We start from the raw sequence: 19,632 nt of genomic DNA, 5'->3' as shown, positions 1-19,632 counted from the left end.
ATGCACTATGCTTTCTGGGAAACATGCCAAGCAGTGGCTTAAGGGGACCACTATAAGGACTTTTCTTACCTGGCTCCCTGACAAATGGCATGCCTGCTTAATCAAGACTAGGTGCAATATGGTTGCTGCCCTTTAACAAAACTATACTAGAAGACAAAAGACAGAAGAGATAGGTAGTGGACGTGATTAGAGGGATAATGAAGCTTGTAGATGGGGTGAGATGGCAAATGAGAACATCTCATCCAGAAAGGCTATGAGGAAGCTGGGAGTTCAATCCCGTTTCATGAAAATGATCTCAGTAAAGATTGTCCAAGCCTTTCTTTCTGACTAGGTACTTAGAAATACAAGTTAAGGTGCCTCATCTTTGAATTTGGACAGCCTGGACAAGAAAGCTGGCTCTGCTACTTCCCAGCTTTGGGAGGGTTGGTTAACCTTATTAACTCACTATCCCTTTGTCATTGAAGTGGATGGAAATGACATATCTTACATACAGAGTTTGGTATAGTACTTGACCCTAATAAACAAAACAAAACAAAGAAATAGGTAGAAGAATGTGTGGCTACAAAGATAACAAAACCCTTGCAGGTTTCTTCAAGAAGCTTGCTACTCAAGCAAAAGAATAATTACAGAGCAACCTGCTAACTCCCAGAATAGTGGCAAGAAATTTTAGTAGTCTTTAAGAGAGGACAAAGATAATCAAACAGGTTGCTCTCCCTCTTACCCTGGGCCTAAAGGAAATAATTTTATCCATTCCATTAGTGTCTTTCTCTAGTTCTGTACCAAAAATTATTAGAATCTATTTTCCTTTAACCTTTCCACCAAAGAAAAATGCTAAAAGGAAAGCAAAGATGAAGAGAGCTTGCATCAGAGATCTTTATGAGCTAATGGAGGTCAAACAGACTGAGTCCCTGGAGAGGAGACAACAAAACTGGGGCTGGAAATGACATCTGGTACAATAATGATCAAGTGGTTCATCTTTTTTTTTTTTTCTGGAACCAGTTTTTCAGATAATAAAACGATGATGATGATGAATAAGAAGTTAAATAAGTGGAACGATGAATATGACCCATTGTCCCCTTGCACTTATTCATGAATATTTAAAATACTGAGTTCTTAGCCAAATTAGTCTTTATAGAGTTTTTCTGGTCTTGAGGGACAAGTGTGAGGGTAAAAATACTACCTTTGCTTTGCTTCCCCATTTTTCTTCCTCACCATCAGCAATGGTTTCTAGGATTGCAAGTCAATAATGAGGAAGGGACAAAATCTATCACAATCTCAGTTGCTTTTGTCTCTCTAGCTCTGGACAGAGCATGAATATGTGGCAATATTTTCAAGTTGATTGGTGTGGGGACATGAGTTGGAACAAAAGACTTCTAATTAGGGTGAATTTTGTCCACATAAATTAGGACGTTAATGTTTGTTTGTTTGTTTGTTTCTATTAATAATGCTTCTAAATTGCATTTCTCTTGGCTTACCAGCTTTTTTTTTTTTTTTAAAGATTTTATTTATTTATTTGACAGAGAGAGACACAGCGAGAGAGGGAACACAAGCAGGGGGAGTGGGAGAGGGAGAAGCAGGCTTCCCGCGGAGAAGGGAGCCCGATGTGGGGCTCGATCCCAGGACCCTGGGATCATGACCTGAGCCGATGGCAGACGCTTTAACGACTGAGCCACCCAGGCGCCCCTTGGCTTGCCAGCTTTTAAAGACACCAAAAGACATGAATACTAAGTGGGATAAATATGCAACTTGACTATTTTTCAACTTTTTGACCAGTCAGATCAGTTGATTATTCTTTATTACAGGAAATTGATGTTTCAAACACTCCCATAAAAAGAGTCAAGAAAAGGGAAAATAGGGGCAACCAAACACAATTCTTTCTGGTCTACTATTTTATAAAAACATGAGAACTCAAAAAAACCAGTTGAGGCTAACAAGTAGTGTTCTACTACAATGGGAGAAGTCCCTTTTAATGCCTATTTTTTTACCAAAGGTATTTACTCTTTTATATTTTCCTAAACTCTGTCGTATGTATTTCACCCCCTCCTACATCCACACACACATATACATAGATATTTTATCTCATTCTTCCAGATTCCTTCATTGTTTTGTACAGTAGTATTCTTTCCAGATAATATGACAAGACTTATTGCCTCTAATTTTTTTTTTAAGATTTTTATCCATTTATTTGACAGAAAGAGACACAGCTAGAGAGGGAACACAAGCAGGGAGAGTGGGAGAGGGAGAAGCAGGCTTCCCGCTGAGCAGGGAGCCCAATGCGGGGCTTGATCCCAGGACCCTGGGATCATGACCTGAGCCGAAGGCAGACGCTTAATGACTGAGCCACCCAGGTGCCCCTACTGCCTCTAATTTTCAAAAAAACTCCTGAATGTACCCTTCTGTCATGAGCACTTTTAGAAAATATTTCAACATTGAGAATTGTTTATTGTTGATTACAAAATAATTTATATGTATCAATTCGGGAGCCCTAGTCTTAATTTATTTATTTAACTGCCATTGTCTTTATTATCAATCATTAGCAAAATATGAAGCAAAATCAGACAGAAATAAAGTTAAAATTTGAAATTTAATATTTGAGAGGGGATTTATATCTGAAAGTTTATACTGTGGACCCACTGTGATTTTGAAATCAGTAAAATTACTGTAACTATTATTTTTTTATTTAATTTAATTTTATTATGTTATGTTAGTCACCATACAGTACATCATTAGTTTCTGATGTAGTATAACTATTATTTTGAGTGAATACAAACTGTGGATGTAGTTATAAGGCGATTTCATTTTTCTCTCACATTTCAAATTTACTCATTGGGACCAGTTTTGCTTTGGTCCCTAGAAGAAAACTTTCTGGAAATGTTTATATAATGTAAGGAACCATGGTAAGTAATTGACATATCCAAATTATATAATTCAAAACTTTGAACTCATTTCAATATTAAGATTCCTGCCTTCTTCAACATAGGCCTGATTTCAGCTAGGAAGCCTCACATCACAGACTGGGGAATGGACATGACTGGTTTCTCCTCTGTATTATCACAGAACCTTCTATTCCTTCTCTTCTGCCATCTGCCTACTTCTAATTCTGAGTCTTACTTGTTATCATGGTTAGGGAAAATAGGTTAAGTGTTGGGTGGAATAGCTTTTACTTGCCTGGTACTCTCTTGAGTTGACATCAATATCTTTGGGTTTGCCAGACATTTGAAATTGACTTTCTTAGGGTAACTTCCCTGGGTCTGTATTCTTTGATAACCCACCCCTTCTCTCTGACTCCTCCCAAATTGCCTTGGTGAGAGTGAGACTCTCTTCTCTGACATATCACTTACTCTGTCAGCAGCTTGGCATCCAGAAATACTATCAGATTCCCTCTGGGAAGCTGTTTACTTCTTCAAGCAACCCTTTTACACAGAACCTAAAATATCTTTGCGACTTTCTCATCAACTCCCTTATATGTGTGATCAACATTTGGTCTCTTGCTTTTGAGATTTTTCAGGTGGGATTTAGACACCACCCTCCAATGTCCACTCCACTGTGCCATCACAGCCTTATCCTTAGTCTTGAGGCAAGGGATAGGAATCCTTGGAATTCTTTTGGGAATTGGTTTTGGAATTGGTGATAGTAAGTCATAACCCACTGACAATTCCTTCAAAAGAATCCTCTAATGATCTTCCAGAAGTCACTCTAACTAAGCTGAGAGGATGTAGAGACTACACACCACTTTCCTTAGGAGTGGGACTCACAGGATAGCTCTCTCCAAAGAAATCTTCTTCATGAGCCTTCTCTGGTTCATTGATGTCTTTGTTCTGTGTAAGAGGTTATGAGCTGTGCAGACATATGACTGCCCCCCTGTAAATTTGTGCCCTCTTTGGAATGTATCATCTACAATGTCTTAGTTCCTTAGCCAAAACCTCCATTTCGATATTCTCATTCATACAACAATGCAGAGAGGGAGGTATAGTTTAAGTACTGATTTTATGAAGACATGAAAAAGGTTCTTCATTATTTTCATTTAATAATTATTTGTGTGACTTATCATGTGCCAAACATTATTCTAGGCTCAGGAAATAAGATTGTGAACAAGCTATATAATTTCCCTCTACTCATGAAGTTTATATTCTTCTGAAGAATATATTCTTATATTCTTCTGAAGGCAGGACTATAGTCTTAAAAGGGAAAAGTCAATAATGTAATGTCAGAAGAGACGAGTCACTGTGTGCAGGTGAGTAAGGGGTCCTTTTAGGAAAGTTTCTGAAGGAAAATCTGTGAGAAAGTGACATTTTGTACAGGAGTTATTTAAATTAATTGTGAATAATTGAATCTATATAATGGAATAAAAATTTATACATTTTAATATACATAAACACGTCAGGAGAACTATGAATAGTCTGCAATGGAAAGTTTCATGGGCATTTCTGTTTCTTCCTTCGTTAGGACTTGGGAAGAAACTCTGCTTCTTTGGGGAAGAATCTTCCTGATCTGGTCCAGTCAGGTTCTCCATCTTTCTTTTCACTGGGTCCCACACAGCTGGCCTGCACTGGGATGTCTGTGACCTTGTATCAGGGCTCTTATTACATTTGTAGACTATTCTTAGTCTCTGCTAATGAGATCACTCAGAGTTCGCTTTGAGTATCACATCTTAATCACTTGATTTCTGCAGACGTTTCCTTTCTCCAAATAAACTCCTCAAAATACCTGCTGCTCTGTGTTCATTAACCTGGGACTGGATTCTCTAACTCCGATTTGAAAATTCTCCCCGACATCTGAGAGTTCTATCCTGATCAGGATTCTCCAAGCAGTCACAATGGGAGGAGGATTTCAGACTCTTGAGTGTAGAAAAAACAAATCAATGACCAAATTTCCATCTGCAAGGGGATTTTCCCTTTATGTAGACTCAGGGACTTCACTCTTTTGCAATGCAGCATAATTAAGATCCATGCAACTCCACCGATGGCCCAATTCCCACTTAATCATTTTATGCTCAGTAAGGTTTAGGTGACTCAAAGATAACAAAATAATTAGTTAATGAGTAAATGAATGAGTAAAGAGAGAAATATTCATCAACTAGGAGGTTTTGTTTTTTTCTCTCATACTCTTTCTCTACTCTTAACCTACATTGATTTGATGGAGGCTTCATGATGAAGACAAAAGCCCTCATTTAAACAAACCCAACATAAAAATAGAACTAAATGTCAATATAGACATCTACAACATTTTTCCACTTGCTGATGCATGTTAGGTTGGTGACCTGTATTTCTATAGAACTGCCACTTTGGATTATATTGCATAACATTAAATGTCTTTCAGAAGCACAAATGTTCTAATCCAGAGCCAGAGATTAGCAGCTCCTCTGTTCACACTTGCCAAATTTTCACATGTCTGGGAATGTACAGGCATGCCCCATTTTATTGTGCTCTGCTTTATTGTACTTTGCAGATACTGGTTGTGTTTTGTTTTGTTTTGTTTTGTTTTGTTTTACAAATTAAAGGTTTGTGGCAAACCTGAATCAGGAAAGGCTGTTGATGCCATTTTTCTAACTGCATTTGCTAACTTCAAGTCTCTGTCACATTTTGGTGATTCTCACGATATTACAAATTTTTTTGTTATTAAATTTGTTATAGTGATCTTTGATCAGTGATTACAACTCACTGAAAGCTCAAATATGGTTAGCATTTTTTTAAGCAATAACTTACTCTTAATTTTAATTAACTAATTCTTAATTAATTCTTTTTTTTTTTTTTAAGATTTTATTTATTTATTTGAGACAGAGAGAATGAGAGAGAGAGAGAGAGCACATGAGAGGGGGGAGGGTCAGAGGGAGAAGCAGGCTCCCTGCCGAGCAGGGAGCCCGATGCGGGACTCGATCCAGGGACTCCAGGATCATGACCTGAGCTGAAGGCAGTCGCTTAACCAACTGAGCCACCCAGGCGCCCCAATTCTTAATTAATTCTTAATTAACACTTGCTCTGCCATTGCCTTAAAATCCAATAGTACAGCCATTTGTACACTATGGAAAACTAAGGTTTCCATGCTGTTTTCTCTTAATAAAGCTGCTCAAATATTATTAATTTTCAATAGTTTCTATTCTGACTTGCTCCTTTGTCCTTTGACTTGCCCACGGAGAGAATTAACCACTTGCTTATCATTTTTTCCATAGTACTTTTCATTATACCACTTCTCACCATGTGAGAACCAACACTGTATCCTATTAATCAACTGCCACTGCAGAACACTGGGCTGGGCATATACAGAAGATAAAAATCTTAAATTAAAGTGAAGTGAGTATCTGAAGTATAGACATGGATGAAAATATATATGCTACTTGATATCTCTTTAGCTGTGATGGTAGCCTAGTTTAACACTGGAGATCGGGATGTGTGGGAATAGGAGACGGTACGAGAGAAGTGTCCTTGATTTTCAAATAACAGCACCAAGTCAACCTCCTGCTCTAACTGATCTAAATCTATGGTCTGAAAGGACACATGATAGCTGTGGTCTGTGTAAATGTGGCATTTATCTTCATGAGTGTAGTGATGAAGAATGGTTCAGGACTGGCACAGTCTTGAGTGACTTATCCCATCTCTTCTCACAAGTGAAGATAAATGACACAAAATATCAACCACCATGCATTATATATATTTATTCCACATTTGCTCCCACAGATACCGACATACAGGAGGCCTTTTCTTCAACCTGATTGTTTTTCATTTTCAAAATATACAGCTAACAATAACAACAGAGAACCTCTGGGAAAGACAGAGGCAATGAAAAATGCTGAAATGACTTCTATAGGACAAGCTATATGCTGTAAGAGGTTACATCAAGACACCTTATCTCTGGGAACTCTAAAATGGCTTCAAGCCTCCAAATAGGATTTCCATGGGTCTCTGACTGCTGTCATTAAGCTAACGTTCTGAGAAAGTCACAAAGACCCTCCAAGGATATTACACTAGATAACTCACCAACCTGTGGAAAATTCACGACAATGGTGGTTCTAAGAGAGTAGCTTCTAAGACCTCCCAGTCTTATAGCAGTCCTTCTGGTTTACTATATTCTCAAATGATATTCATTATCCTTAGATGATATGCATTCCTTAACTTTTGAGTTGGATTAGGATGACCTCATTAAGCTTCTTTAATTGCTGGTAAGGTGGACAGGATACAAAAAGCTAAATAATGGCATCATCAGGGATATTCTCCCCTCTTAGCCCTCATAGCTAGATAATATGGGTACTCAGTGTCAACCTACCATTGGATATGGCCTCTTTTAGGCTACGGTGCTGTAGTATCATTGAGAACATATGGGATCATTTTAAGTTATTGCATTCAAACCTAAACCTAATTTGAAGCTGGCCCTATTGGGGAAGGACCTAGTCCCTTAGATCTAGTTCATTAGAAAATTATATCTGGATTATCAGAAAGCCAAGTCTTCTTTTTGCCCAAGCAATGGACAGTTGTAGTTTTTGCCTCCTATTGCCCATGCCTGACTTTCCCCCAATGCTGTTAGTCCTCCTCTCCGGTTAAAGGTGGGCAATGGACTCCACTTATAGGCAGAACAAATCCTGGCCATATTCTGTAGCCTCACTCCCACACTCAGCCTCATGACATCATTGTTCCAGATTTAGCTCTGATCTTATGCTCCAATAGCTTATACTCTATATACTACTTTGGGAAATAGTACCAATTTAGTGCCAAGACCATGCCTCCATATGTATTTGTGATCTCTTATGGGATTCGTGTCCTCTTCTATAAGTCTAAGTCTTTGGTAGTATAACATAACCCAAATCCAGACCTCAACAACTAAGGACCTGGTTTATTTCTTAAATTTCTAGATATCAAACCTTATCACCTTAATCCTCATCAGAATTGGTAGCCTTTTGATATACATCTTATTCAACATTAATTGAATGCTTTCTGAATACCAGGGACTATTCCAGACACTCAGGATTCTGTAGTAAGTCAGACAGTAAAGAACTCTCACTTCACAGAGCATCCCTCTTAGGGGTTAGACAGATAACAAACCACAAAAGATCAGGTAGAGATAAGTATTGAAATGGAAATAAAAGAGTGATGAGACAGGCAATGGCTGAGGGGAATATCACATAGATTTGGTCTAGTAAGATCCCCCTGCAAAAGAATCACTTAACTTCCACAATGACAAGAAAGAACTCAGACGCGGAAAGATCTAGAAGAAAACATTCCAGGAAGAGAGGGCAGCTAATTTAAAGGCTCCAAGATTGAGGGAGTGCTATGGCCTAAATGTTCGTGTCCCCTCTGAAATTCATATGTTAAAATCCCAATGTGATGGTATTGGGAGGTGGGGCCTTTGGGAGATGTTTAGGTCATTAGGATGAAGTCCTCATGAATGGGATTAGAAGAGGATTTAGAGAGCTCTGTCACCCTTTCTCCTATGTGAAGACATGATAAGAATCCACATCCTGGAAGAGGACCATGCTGCCTCCCTGATCTCTGACTTCATGCTTCAAGAACCATGAGAAATTCATTTCTGTTCCTTATAAGCTACCTGGTCTGTGGTGTTTTGTTACAGCACGCCAAAGAGATGAAGACAAGAAGCATATTATACTTAAAGAATAGCAAGGGGGAGAATTAGGCTAGTCTAGTAGAACTAAAGTGGGCAAACATAAGAGCAGGAGATGTGGATGGATAGTATGTTAGTTTCCTTTGGTTTTCAGAACAATTATCACAGTTTGATGGCTTAAAACAACAGAAATGGATTCTCTCCCAGTTGTGGAGGCCAGAAGCCTGAAATTGAGATGCCAGCGGGACTCTCGGGTCTTTAGGGAAGAATTCTTCCTTGCTGTTTCCAGCTCTGGTGGCTCCAGGTTTTCCTTGGTTTGTGGACATATAACCCTAATCTCTGCCTCAGCCCGCACATGGCCTTCTTCTCCTCGATATGTCTCTCCTACAGGTGGTCTCTTATAAGAACAATTGCCATTGTATTTAGGGACCATCTGAATAATCCAGGATGTTCTCATCTCAAGGTCCTCAATTTAATTACATATGGAAAGAACATTTTCCAAATAAGGTCACATCCACAGGTTCTGGGGGTTTGGATGCAGACATACCTTTTAGGGAGCCACCATTCAATCCACTACAAAGAGTTAGGCCTGGTGGGCCAGGGAAAGCAATTTCTTTGTATTCTGTATGCAATGACAAGCTCTTGCAGAGTTTCACACTGGGAAACAATATAGTCTGATTTAGACTTTTAAACTATCACTCTGGCTATGTGTGAGAACTGACTGAAGGGATCAATAGTAGATGAGTAGTGCATGTGAGAGTGGCTTGATCTTGAGTAGCAGCAGTAAGAATAAAGAGAATTAAAAATTAAGGATTGTTTCTGGAGGCAGCATCAAGAATATTTGCTTAGGAATTACATATGGGGATGGTGGTAAAAGAAACTCCAAAACTACCATATGTCATCGACCCAATACAGCTGTCCAAATATCATCTGCTCCTGAACTCCCCACTGCCATGCTCCATATGCCTGCTAGAGTATTTGTGTGAAGGGATCACCTCCACTTCCCTGGCTATTCTTAGACCCTTGAAAATATCATCCTTTCTGTTAGTCTAGGCCTTGTTCTAGTTCATATGGCTGGTTCTGCTTTGTCCAACTTTACTTCAAGAGTCTGCCCTTCCCAGTGACCAATTTTTTTTCAAGACAAAGCTGTTCCAATTCTTTCTCATTCCAATGTAGTTCCCTGGGGCATCCAAGCAGAATGTAAGTGATTTGGTTCTACCCCGAAAATGGTATACCATTCAAGTTCTACCCTGAAATGTCAGAGATGCATGCATTCTCTTCAAGTCAAGGTGACTGAAAATTCTCTGGGAACAGGTCTAACAAAGTTTCAGAGCCTCATTATACAACAATTATTATGTCAGTGGCCTGCACGTGTTCTGTACTTAAACCTCTACAGAACTGTAGTTTCTAGATTGCCTTTTTACTTTAGGGACCCCTTTTGAATACACAAAGAGATAGGCCTAATAAAAATAATACTTATTCTCTTAGCTATGTTTTTTGAAGAAATTATAATTTCAAGTCAAGTATAATTTATCTCCTTCAATAATTCAAGTCAAGTATAATCTACCTCCTTCATTAGATTGAAGTTCTGATAGAGCACAGAGTCTTAGAGTGTTCTGAGTAGTTCACTAAAGGTAGAGATAACAGATGACAGTGTGCTATAGTTTGTAAATTCAAGTCCCTTAATAAAGGTCAAAGTTCCATTTGAGCAAGCCATTTTATGGGAATGTGGCTGGCAGCCTAATAATATACTGTTGGGTTCTAGGGGATGAATAAAGCACCATGAGATCCTTGTCATTATTCCCTGACCTTAAGCTGTTCCCCAATGAGCTGTTCCCATAAGATGCTTCAGAGTGTCTGCACAGTATTTCATCTCGTAAGTGCCTGTTGAGCTTATTTTGAATAAACTCAACTTTTCAGAATGATTTTGACTTCCAGTTGTGATTTCAAAACTCCATTTATCTGCAACTATATCTTCAATTTATCAATTATGGTATATAATTTGTTCATTTGTCCCTGAAATGCAAAGTAAATTTTAGGATTTAGTATTCTAAAACCAGCAGTATAGAAATAGTCTTATTAAAGCAAGCTTAAAATATACCAAGAAAATACAGGCATACCTTGGAGACACTGACGGTTCAGTTCCTGACCACCATGATGAAGCAAGTAACACAATGAAGCACAACAAATGATTTCTGGTTTCTCAGTACATATAAAAGTTCTGTTTATACTATACTTTAGTCTGTTTAGTGAGCCATAGCATTGTCTAAAAAATATACTTCTCGTACCGTCTCCTATTCCCACACATCCCGATCTCCAGTGTTAAACTAGGCTACCATCACAGCTAAAGAGATATCAAGTAGCATATATATTTTCATCCATGTCTATACTTCAGATACTCACTTCACTTTAATTTAAGATTTTTATCTTCTGTATATGCCCAGCCCAGTGTTCTGCAGTGGCAGTTGATTAATAGGATACAGTGTTGGTTCTCACATGGTGAGAAGTGGTATAATGAAAAATACTATGGAAAAAATGATAAGCAAGTGGTTAATTCTCTCCGTGGGCAAGTCAAAGGACAAAGGAGCAAGTCAGAATAGAACTATTGAAAATTAATAATATTTGAGCAGCTTTATTAAGAGAAAACAGCATGGAAACCTTAGTTTTCCATGGTGTACAAATGGCTGTACTATTGGATTTTAAGGCAATGGCAGAGCACGTGTCTTCTCTGCTCTGTGCTTGTGGACCCTGCTATAGGTAATCAATAGAGAATGAACCCTTTATAGCTCTGTACCGAATGTACTTATTCTGGTTTTGTCTGTAATTACGGTTCCACAGATTGAATGTCTCAAGTTAGAAGACTTTCCATTGAAATAAAATTATTGGCTCTTTTTCCCTTGGTTGGTACATGAATGTGTCTATAACCAGAAGTAAGCTGAAAAGAATTTCCATGAATTCCAGAAATTTGGTTGGCAAACTGGACATTTCCAAAATCACTGTCCCTCTTTCAAAACTGTAGTTTGAACCATATGAAATCATTGTTATCAACAGTTTTTGATTTAGGATATGGCAATTTTATACGTTTCATTCTAATCATACAGATGAATTGTGTGATTCAGATTCAGGGTGTACTTTGAGTAGGTTCTTTCTGATATAACCAAATAACCTATTTCATTCACTTATTCAAGAAATGTTTATTGAACATGTACTAAATGGCAGTAACTGGTTTATGCATGCACATAAAATGGAATATAGTTCCTGTCCCAGCAAGGCCTGTAGTCTAATGATGCAGAAAGACACATAGGTAGGCAAGTACAATGTGAATGACTAACACAATCATTGATAATTGCTCAATACATATTCTTTTTATTCCCATACGGAGCAATGTGTTTAAAAAGCACACATAAAAAGCCAGTTACAGGGCATCTGGGTGGCTCAGTCAGTTACACATCCAACTCTTGATTTTGGCTCAGGTCATGATCTTGGGGTTGTGAGATTGAGCCCCATGTCAGGCTCCATGCTGGGTGTGGAGCCTGCTTAAGATTCTCTCTTCCTCTCCCTCTACCCCTCCCTCCCTCTCCCTCTCTGAAAAAAACAAAAACAAAAAAAAACCAAAAAAACCCCAAAAAACAAGTTCCTACAAATTTTGAAAACCTTGGAACAATTAATGGCATAAGTACCTCCTTCCATCCTTTAACATGTTCATATTAAGATTATATATTGGGCAGGGCACTAGCCTAGAGCTCTAAATGCTTAACTTCTTGTATTAACAGTTATCACATATCAGTTTTGTTCCTTTTAAATATAATCACATTACTTAACTTCCTTATACTTTAACATTTTCATCTGTAAAATGGAAAAATATAGTCTATTCTGCCTACCTCCCATAATTGTGGAGGCCAGACAGGATAATGTATATGAGACAATTTTCTAATCTATAATGTATAAGATAAGCAAAAGGTAAGATTCTCATGACCATCTTTCTTGTTACCAATCTTGTTTTTATGGTGCTATGTAAAAGATCAAGGTGGTATTTTTTCCTATGTCTAGTCATGATCATGTATTTGGGGATGAGTACCCTATTCAGCACCAGATACTCATTTTATAAAAGTGGGTAAATTGTTTAGTCACTCCCCAAGTCAGTAGAGCAGTACTTAATAAACAATGAATGAAACTCTCTCAGAGAACAATAATCATTCCTGTTATCTGAGAGCTTACAATATGCCAGGCTTAGTGGTTTATGGACATCACCTCATTTCATCTTCTGAACAACCTTCTAAAGTTGACTCTAAACTTTACTCCACTGTGTGGAGAAGAAACTGAGGGGGTGAACACATAGAAGCAAAGACATCAGATATTGGACCAGGCTATTGGAATAACTCAATTATTCAGATAGAGAATGGACTAGGATGTAATAGTGGAGGTGAAGAGAGGTGATGAGACTTTTGATACTCATGATTTCCAATGTATAGGCAATAGGATGTAAAGGTGATAGGCTATAGAGGTAACAGGGTGCAATAGTGAGGATGAGGTGGAAAAAATGGAGATTCAAGGAGACTTTGGTCTGAGCTACTAGGAGGATGATGCCTGGAACGATGCTTGGCATAGGGTAGGAACTTAAAATTTTTTGTCGAATGAACGAATTAATGAATGACTGGAGTTGCTGTTAGAAAAGTCTTTATTGGGGTTGGAAGTTGAGTTGGAATCAAGGGTTTTCTAGTGGACAGATTGATTTTTGATGCCTCCAAGTGGAGGTCTTGAGTTAGCAGTTAGATGTACAAGTCTTCATTGTAGACTGGAGATGTATGTTTGTAGAGGGTGTTTAAAGCCACGATGGGATCACGTGGAAGACGAGTCTAGACAAAGAATAGGTCCACTAACTGAGCTCTGGTACACTCCAGGGTTTAGTGGCCTGACAGATAATGCACAACTAGTGATGGAGGTAGAGCAGATTAACCACTGAAGTAGAAAGAGAATCGAGAGAGTGGTTTCCCAGGAGTCAAGTTCAGACAGTGTTTCAGAAAGGACAGGGTGGTCACTATGTCAAATACTGCTAATTTTTGTCCAATATAAGAATTGAGAATTGGCTACTTCATTTAGCAATGAACATGAGTTTTCTCCTCCTACCTCTTCTTTGCCCCCCTCTACACACACTAATTGTTACCCACTGCCTTGCTCTCACATTATTATAAACCCTGACATGTTAACTTGTCACCCACATTTCATGTTTCCTAACTCCAGGGTTCTTGAAATCATGAGATTTGGGGAAACTTTCTATAAGATTGAGTTACACATCCTTTAAAAACCAATAACAGAAAATCCACAGATCATCTCTGAAATAAATTTTAATTATACTCAGTTTTACCTATATAATAATAGTAATATTCACTAGCGGCATTATTGCTTTGAAGTTTGAGAAGTACATTTACTTACATTCTGTGTTCCACACAGAAACATCTAACACAGTAAAGTGCCCAGCTCTGAAGCTTACACCATCAGACTGTGCATCCTGCTAGCACCTCCTTGTAGGAGTCACCAGCAGACCCACACTTCACTCCTCCTCATTCCTTGAAGATTTTAACACCTGCCTCCCTGCTTTTCTTTCCAATCCTACTCCTGATAGAATTCTTGGTGATTTCAATATCCATGTCAGTCCCTTGATCTTGATTACTAATTGTGTGGGTTTTTCCCATCTGTACTTGCTCAGGGTTTCTGCTTCGTACTGTTTGTACCAACTGTATGTCTAAGCTTCGGCTGTAAAGATCTGTGTTTGTGGGAATTAAAGATTCTTTAGTTTACTTCTTATGCTTTGCAAACTGCCAGTACTGTCTCTTCATGTTGCTTTGCTCTAAGTACTGTGTGGCCCTCAAGCTCAGATTCTAATTTTTAATATGCCATTGCCGTAGGAGTGTGGAAAGGGGGCGGGAATAGGAATCGGGATGGAGAGGAAGAGGAGATGTTAGCATCTCTTTTGTGTTTGGATGCGGGGAAAAGAAACAGCTGGTGTTCACAGCTCATGCCTATGTCAAACTCTTAGCATCCCATTTGACTTTAGTAATTTGGTGTGTTCTGTTTAACTGTTTCCTACCCATATTCAAAATATTTTATCTCCTTTGATCTTAAGAGGTGGTTTTGATCAACACACTGGAGATCAGAGAGAAAGTGTGATTTGTTGAAGGTCATGCATCTGATAAGTCAGAACCAAGTGTAGACAATAGGTCTTCAGACTCCAAACGCATTTTTTCATTGGCATTAAAACATGCATTGTTGCAAACGGCCAGTGGTTAAAATAGCTGCCTTGGCTCTCTGCCCAGGAGAATGTTAGAATACAGTGGCAATTCAATAAATATTGTCACCAGTGTTGTCTGTGGTGATGTTGGTGGCAGCAGATCCAGAAATGTACTGAATTGTTCTAATGGATGCTTTTTTATTTTTTTTGTTTTTTTAGATTGGCACACACATTACCTGTTTACAGCATAGAGACCACAATGGAGAGCTAGGTGGGTGATGATTCATGCTAAATCTTTCCCACAATATGCTGAACACCACAACAGCAGCTAATGTGAAGTGGCTCATTATACACTGTCAAATCCAATAACAGCAACGACTGGCTTTGCTAGCACGAGCAACTTGTGGGAAGCCCAGCTACTGCAAACCACTACTGAATTTCAAAAAACAGGCTGCAGTATAGTAGAAAAGACATATTCCCTGAGTCATATTTGCAAATTTCTTGTATGTTTCTCTTTGCCAGCTTAGAAACAGCCTTCATGTTCCCAGCTTGACACCAGAGATGACTCTCCTTGGGATTCATTTCTCTTGTGAGTGCCTCCTCCTTCAGTTATATTTTATGGGCTAAAGATTTTATAAGGGTAGAGGTGGCTCATAGACAGATCTGGAATTGTGGTTCTCCTACAGAAATATTCCCAAAGCTCCCTCGTCACCCTGTCTTGCGCCAGCTAATCATGCCATCGCATAAATACATTTCCCTTCTGGAGCACAACATCCGTAGGTAGCTTTTCTACCTCTACAGCGAGATACCATGAGGCAGCAGACAGGAGCACCGACTCCTTGCTCTATGACTTATGATTATGTGTCTTTTTGTCTCCATTTAATTGTAATCTCCTGGAAGGCAGGGTCCTGGATTTATTATCTCTGCAGTCTAATGCCTATGAGCCATAGTTGTCCCTCCATAAATATTTATCAGTAAAATTAATGCATTCCCTTCTAAAAAGTCTGTAATTAAGCTAAGGACTGGGGTTTAATCTTCTTGCCTCCCTTGTCCCTAGCACAGTGCCTGATACATAGTAGGTGGAAACTCTGTGTTCCTTTAGTGAGGGAACAAGAGTATGAATGAGTCCATCAATCACATGGTTCCCTGTGGCCAAATTAAAGGCTAAGCAAACCTTTTCCAATCATCAGGGACAAAAAAATGATAGCTTCCAATCATTCTTCTTTGGGCCACCAGGAGTAATGCCCTAAAAGTGGTTGTTTATTTTGGAAGGCAAAAGCTAATCTGAAGCCATTTTCTTTATTTTTATATTCAAATATCTACAAAACAGAAAAACACCAGAGACCTATTCATTGCTCACAAATGATCTAGGGGGTAATAATGTGCTTGCTTTTCCAGCTGTGCTGCACTTTGGTGCTATCCTGGGTTTAATTGAAAATATGCTGTGACCTTGGTTTTGTTCACTGGGCATGGGGGGGTATAATTGGCATGAGGCCTCTGAAGAACTCCCTTTTAATGAATGTCATTTGGCTAATTTGAGGTTTGCCTGCAGGAAATAGCGTATGAAGTCCTGTAAAAACAAGACACATTTTATTTGCGTGCAATTCACGTGAAGGTAATGATTTAAATTTTTTTTAACTTTTTATTTTGCCATACCTATTCGTTGAATTCTAAATGCTATCAGTATGATAATAGTATTGTCCCTAACAGTCTCATGTTTCATCATAATTAAATAAACAGCTTGTGAATTGTAGTCCAAAAAATGTCTGTGTTCCACTCTTAACTTAAGGGGTTTCCATAGAAACTGTGGGCAGCGGGTTTAACTGACGTTCATTGGACTTGAGGCTACATGCAGTGTTGCTATCTCTCTGTTTTCCTGTTACTCTGTGTCTATATCTCTTTCTCTTCCTTTAACCCTGGAAACCCTCTTTCCCTCCGTCCTCCTCCTCCTCCCCTTGCCCCTCCTCCTCTGTTCCTCCTCCCCCTTCTCTTATTAGCAATGAGGAAGTAATTTGGACTCAGTTAGATTTAACAAATGCAATAATACTAAAATGAGCTCTGATACTTAAGTGTAATTGTGTTACTAGCTGGAAATGTTTTTCTTCAAAAACAAAAGAATCGAGAGTGAAGTTTACTAAGGAAGCACATGCTGGTAAGAAGGAACCCTTGGCTGCCAGTTGAAAGTTTGCGGGCTGTATATCACAGTCCATATTTCCACCCCAGCTACGGCTTTTCCTTGATTTAGGCAACCTGAACTGACATTTCTTTCTCCTCAGTCCTGATTTTCAGTCTTCTAAATGGAGCATAAGGGGCGCCTGAGTGGCTCAGTCGGTTAAGCGTCTGCCTTCGGCTCAGGTCATGATCCCAGGGTGCTGGGATCGAGCCCCGCATCGGGCTCCCTGCTCCGCAGGAAGCCTGCTTCTCCCTCTCTCACTCCCCCTGCTTGTGTTCCCTCTCTCGCTGTCTCTCTCTGTCGAATAAATAAATAAAATCTTAAAAATAAATAAATAAATAAATAAATAAATAAATAAATAAATGGAGCATAAAATCATTGCGCTGATCATATTCCAAGAGAAAGAAAGAGTTAATTAGGAAAAAAAAAAATACTGTATATTGTGTGTCTACCGTGTGCCTGATATTTTGCTAGATACTGACATTTAGGTTGTCTTAGTTGATCCCACAACATGCCTTGCCAGGCAGTACGCTGGAAGAAAAATGAACCTTGGCCTGGTGGTTGAAGTCTAGATCCCACAACAGGCTGGTTGAAAAGCCTTGATTGTAGTGCATAGAGGCTCTGTCTTGGTTTCGCAAAGACATAATGAATACGAGCACTTCTAAGAAACGGTATTTCATTAAGATTAGTTATAATAATGTAGCCAGTACACCATAAGTCCGGTGTTTTCTTCATCCCTTTAGAAATGAGTTGCCAAGGGGCGCCTGGGTGGCTTGGTCGTTAAGCACCTGCCTTCAGCTCAGGTCATGATCCCAGGGTCCTGGAATCGAGCCCCGTATCGGGCTCCCTGCTCCGCGGGAAGCCTGCTTCTCCCTCTCCCACTCCCTCTGCTTGTGTTCCCTCTCTCGCTGTGTCTCTCTCTGTCAAATAAATAAATAAAATCTTAAAAAAAAAAAAAAAAAAGAAAAGTAAAGAAATGAGTTGCCAAAGAGTAAATTGCTTCTCCAAATCAACATAGCTGTAGAAAGTGTATCCATCTGGTGCAGTGGTTAAAAGGGTGTATCAAGACAGACCCGAGATCAGCTACTAATTGTGTGGTTTGGAGTAAGCTACAAACAGCATCTACTTCATGAAGTTGTTATGAGGATTAAGTAAAGCATATGTAAAGTACACAGAGTATCTACCACATAGAGAGTTGTGGTTTTTACTCTGTCTCCCTCCCTCCCCCACCTTTCTGATTTTTTTATTTTTTGACTATGGATTCAAAGTAAAAAATGATCAGTCTCCAAAGTCTATCTAATATGTATAGTTTTATAAGTTATAAGTCATGTCACAATTCATAAACTATCTAAACTTATCCCGGTAATGAGAAAAGAGGGACAAAAAAATATTATGCTCACTTTGCAGGTGAGGAAAAAAGAGATTCAGTTATTGACCAGATCTCCATATAGTGAAAGAGGAAGTGGAGTCTCTGGGGTTCCTTTTAAAATTAAAACTTTCAAAGTCTATGATTCTTAATTTGGGTTCTATGTTCACGAGTTTTAAAGCTTCACCCAGCAGATTTGAATTCATCTTTCCAACAAATCGTGAGAGGAAGACACTTTTAGCAGGGAGGGAGGAAAGGAAGGAAGCAGAGGGTACTTACACAGTCTGTCTTTTACGGACCTGTTTCCAGGTCATTCTCCCAGGATCCAAAGGGGCATGCAGAAATATGTTTCTCAATCCCAGGGACAGAGGAGGCATTGATTTTGCATAGCAATATGCTTTAGTGGGGTGGGGTGAAATGGGAGGAAAGAACTGAAAAGAAGCCATGTATCAGTCAGAGATGTTGGTGGGCATCTAAAGAATTCCGGAAGAGTAAACAGCTTGGACAAGAGTGGGATGGGACATGATTGCTGGAGAGCATAATTGTTACATATATATATATATATATATATATATATATATATATATATACATGTTTACTTTCATATATATATATATACACACACATATATACATATACAAGATTATATATATGTATACATATATATACATATACAAGATTAATCACAATGAACATTTCTTTAATAGATAATCCTCATAAGACTTCAAAGGCTCATCCTAGGAGAGAAGATGTTAGCTCTGCCATTTTTACTTGTGGTGTGCTTATGTTTGCCTTATTATTAGAATATTCATTCTGTGTTCTCTTTGAAAGATTCCCTTTATGCTCCTTTCTCCATTTTGGGTTAGCTCTTTTGTAGAAACTGAATAAAAGAATCCCTGAAGCCACTTAGCCAGACCCACAGAGAGTGTAGTATGTCACCAAGTGCTGAAAACCTATGAACCAGTAACTGTACCACAGATTACCCCGCTGTGTTATGGAACTCCCTCTTTTGCTCAGGACTCCTCACATATGTTACGTGACATCTGGAACCATTGCCAAATTAGTAAAACTGAATCTCTTTTATTTCTGAGATGAAAGTTACTTATAAAAAAAAAATTTAATGTTTTTCTGCAATGCCCTAATGGATCATCTTGGCAGTTTTGGGGTCGAAGGGAGTGAATAAGAAAAGGATTATTTTTATAATCATGACTCCAGAGCAGGGTCAGCAGACTTTCTGTAGAGGGTCAGTAAGTAAGCATTTGGAGCTTTGCAAGCCTTATAGTCTATCGTAACTACACAATTTTGCACTTTAAT

At 38.8% G+C, this 19,632-nt stretch overlaps 1 protein-coding gene across 13 annotated transcripts in view; it reads left to right on the top strand.

Annotated features, from left to right (window-relative positions):
* Positions 1-19,632, top strand: part of LRRC4C (leucine rich repeat containing 4C) — a 1,196,081-nt gene that overhangs the window by 1,152,297 nt on the left and 24,152 nt on the right. For 11 of the 13 annotated variants that reach the window (XM_032413925.1, XM_032413926.1, XM_032413921.1 and 8 more), the window contains 3 exons: positions 14,999-15,050; positions 15,302-15,368; positions 16,332-16,394. The exons of 1 other annotated variant lie outside the window; for it this stretch is intronic. The gene's annotated coding sequence lies outside the window, so the exon portion shown is untranslated. The remainder of the gene's footprint in view (positions 1-14,998; positions 15,051-15,301; positions 15,369-16,331; positions 16,395-19,632) is intronic. One more of the 13 variants, XM_032413932.1, reaches the window with a different exon arrangement.

The sequence above is a fragment of the Phoca vitulina genome, unplaced genomic scaffold (genome assembly GCF_004348235.1).
Source record: "Phoca vitulina isolate PV1807 unplaced genomic scaffold, GSC_HSeal_1.0 scaffold16, whole genome shotgun sequence".
In the NCBI taxonomy this organism is placed as follows: Eukaryota; Metazoa; Chordata; class Mammalia; order Carnivora; family Phocidae; genus Phoca; species Phoca vitulina.
The sequence above is the reverse complement of the archived record's forward strand: the minus strand, read 5'-3'. Positions and strand labels throughout refer to the sequence as shown.